This window comes from Acipenser ruthenus, chromosome 10 (assembly GCF_902713425.1).
Source record: "Acipenser ruthenus chromosome 10, fAciRut3.2 maternal haplotype, whole genome shotgun sequence".
In the NCBI taxonomy this organism is placed as follows: domain Eukaryota; kingdom Metazoa; phylum Chordata; class Actinopteri; order Acipenseriformes; family Acipenseridae; genus Acipenser; species Acipenser ruthenus.
In genome coordinates this window covers 2,421,503-2,425,378 of record NC_081198.1, presented here as the reverse complement: position 1 = coordinate 2,425,378, position 3,876 = coordinate 2,421,503, and positions in this window count along the sequence as shown.

Genomic DNA, 3,876 nt, shown 5'->3' with positions numbered 1-3,876 from the left:
TGCCAGCATTAACCCTTTGCGGTCCTATGTCGGACCTTGTCCGACATCATCAAAAAGACGTAAAAAACAGATCTCTAGTCGTTTTTTCTCCGGAAAAAGCAGAGAAAACCATTCAATGGCCGAGTGAGACCGATAGGAGCCGAGAGAAGCCGAAAAAAGGGGGCGTATCTCATGAATACAGATAGCCCCGGCATCACATAGATAACACGGACATAAACAAACAAGACAGCTGCTTCTGCATCCAGCGCTCAAAGAATATCACAGACATTTGCAGAGCTTTTTTCAGATGTTATAATAGTAAAATAATGACTTGGATCACATTATTGAGGAGTTTGGTGATAAAACGAGTGATCAGGAGGTGATTTATCAGTATGCACGACTATGAAGAGGTATGTGAAAAATACAGCGAACAAGGGGTGGGGCGGGGCTGGAGATGCAGTACTGAGTGTCCTGTTGATATGCAGTGCCTTTTAAACCTGTTTTACTCTGAAAAAAAAATACTTTTAAACAGCACGTCTAAAATAAACTGCGCGTGTGAAAATAAATTGTACCTGACGCGCCTGACACGCGCTGAATAAATGGACCGCTAACTCTACAATGCCTATAAAAGAAAATAACATTTTTGTACCAGTAGGTGTCACTATAAACACTGTACTGCACCCTTCCAAGGCCTCTCATAGCCCTAACTAGTACACTGTGTTTGAAATACTCTGACATTGTGCTGTGCAGTACTGTTGCTATGGTTCCCTTGGTAATGTGTTGCACAGTATTGTTTGTACTAAGCTTGTAAAACCGAGTATATGCTGTCCACAAATGACCACGTGGGCATATGAATTTGTCTTGTAACCCTTTCAGTCCTGATTTAAAAAAAATGAATTCCTTTATTGAATATACATGCAAACAGGATTTTTTTTTCCCTTTTTAAATATATTTATACTCTACCTCAAAATGGGATCTAGGAATCCTGTGAGGTTCAAACCTGATTTCCGACATCATATGTTAACATAAGATAAGATAAGGACTGAAAGGGTTAAAGCATGTGATTGTTTAAATATGCACAGGCACAATATACGGTATGCCTGCTCAGTTGTTTGCAAGATTAATGGTATTTACTATATTGTGATCACTGGGTATAATTTTAACTTAGCATTAAACAGGTCCTTGACCTTTCCTGACCTTTTCAGAATCCATATTATCTCCATCCATGGATATTGGGTATTATATCTATATTGACGATAAGCATAAACATCCATGGCTATTGGGTATTATAGTTTATGCTCTCAGGATTCTGTTAGTTTGGCAGCCCCAAGGGTTCGCACATATTTGGGAGAACTATCTTTCACCTATCAGCTCCCAAAAAATGCAGAACTCTTTTACTTCAGGTATGAAGAAGGAATTTGACACTCTCTCCTTTTCTGGCTATAGAGATCGTATTTGGGAATTGCTTAGAGCCTCTTCACATTGTTTTTCCTTTAGTCCACATTAACACAGAGACGTGTCTTATTTCTATTGTTCTTTTGTGTAGGCTACTGACTAAGTAATGGTTTTATTGCCTAACAGGATCCCCTTGTAAATGAGGCCTCGGTCTCAATGGGCAAATCTTCTGTATAAATAAATACATTTAAATATATATAAGTAAAATAAAATAAAGGACGTGGTGTACCAGTACTGAACATACGGTACTGAGCATCTATAACAGTCATGCTTTATTATTATTATTATTATTATTATTATTATTATTATTATTATTATTATTATTATCTGCTAACATTTAGCTTACTTTCTTGTTGGTCATTTTTCATTAAAAGGTCATTGATACATACACTATTGACCAATGTATAAACTAATAAAAGTAATAATACATTCAAAACTGATCTAATTTGCTAGGGTTAGGGTTAAAAGTCCTTTTAAAAGAATTAACCATGTTTCAATGTTCTAGTAGGATTTTTACTGACACTAAGGCAGCTGACTTCACTGCTGCCAGTAGCTGCACAAAACAAACTCTTCACATATCCACTGATTTCAGTTTCTTTACATTTAGAATAAAATCTCAATATTTCCTTTTATTTGTCCCTGGTTTTAATCCGATGGCTGCAGTCTATGTGGGGTTTCGTACTGTCAGTAGAATTGGTACTGTTCATCAGAAACCTCAAAAAGGCTGCTGCAGGTAGATTTTCTACGGGTTCTACTCACTGTAATGATTTAGTTGACTTGTACAGCAGCTGAAATCCTGAAGAAGTAAACCTGCTCTTTACTGAACTTTGTTTACTCCCCCTCTATGTAGTTTCCGATTCAAGGTTAACTGCTGTTTGGCCCAAACAACAGTGTTACTGGAAAAGTTGCATTCTGCTGAAACTACATTTCAAAAGTATTTACCTTCCGCAAATGATTGACTGCGCCCTGTACTGATTCAGCTGCTGTGGTTTGAAGGGCTGACCCCCAGTGCCTTCAGTGCACCTCTGACACAGCAGGGCTGTTACACGGGTTTCATTATTTTAAATAATGAATAGACTTATCATCTCATAGGTTTGTGTAATATGTTTAAAGCACTTTAAGGATTTGTTAGTCTTCTCTTTGGCGTGCATAATGTATGTTGTCGGATTACCAAATTAATGCTATTATAGAGATGTAAGCTGTTTCTTTTTCTCTTCTCGTGCTTCCTTGGAAATGACTCCACTGTTAAAATAAGTTTTACAGTACATGGTACATTATGTATGGGTGATTTAAGGTTTATGGACCAAGTTCTGATTTCACTTTGGAAAAGCTTTCTTTTTTTTTTTTAAGTATTTTTAAAGTTAAAGGTATACATATGTATAGATGTATCGTATTGGTAGGTTATGTTCGAGGCAAAAGCCAAAACCAGTTGTCCCTACAGTGTGATGTGGCAGGGAACAATATACAGGGGTTTCCATAAATACTGCTTAATAAAAGTGGATTTATTATGTTATCACCGGTGTGCTGATTACCATACAAGCATTGCTTTATCCAGATGAATAGGTTGCAGGTTGAGCAGTTTTGAAAAATATATTATTTCCCACACTTGTTCAAAAAGCTTGTAATGCTATGGCAAGAAGCTGGGATAAATGTAAAGGAAGTCATAGCAATTTTTATAATGATACACTACTTTACTAAACGTGTTGCTAATCTTTATTTTGGAATAATGGTATCATATTAATGATCCTTTATTAATGGTATCATATTAATTATCCTTTCTTAATGGTTCTGCACTCATGGATATGTGGCATGTTTAGTAAAATAGATTTTACCTTTGGGGCGTCTTCTGTAATGAGGTCAGTGTAAAATAGCCCCTAGGTGTGCACAGTAATTTCAGATTTTCCACTGCACACACTGTTTCAGGAATATACTGGTGCACGCCTCTAGTGTTCGTTCTTATACTGGCCTCATTATAGAAATTCCACCTTGCCCAGGCTTGCTCCGTTCAGCCTCAATGGTGAAATCAGAAAGATTAAGAATATGTACATCATGGGATAATTAACAAATAAACAAGAAAAAAAGTATGCAAATTCAGAAGCATTTATATTTCTTTCATTCTTTATTTATCAATGTACATCCAGACAATGCAATGACTGATTGGATATCTTAAACCACAAGATGTCAGTGCTTACTGCAACGGATAGGCATACTAAAACAATAGCAAAGATATTGTAAGGCATATTAAAAAACAATGCAAACCAGGATAACCTATGGTACATGCATATCATATCCATGGGAAAGCATGGGGGAAAGCTGCTAAATTACTGGGCAAAAATACCATGGCAAACTTTTATAAGTGTTTACTGTATTGTATACTGTGTGTTTAAAAACGTGAGCCTTCAGTAGTACTTCGGTCCATATCAATTGAATAAACATTCTGGT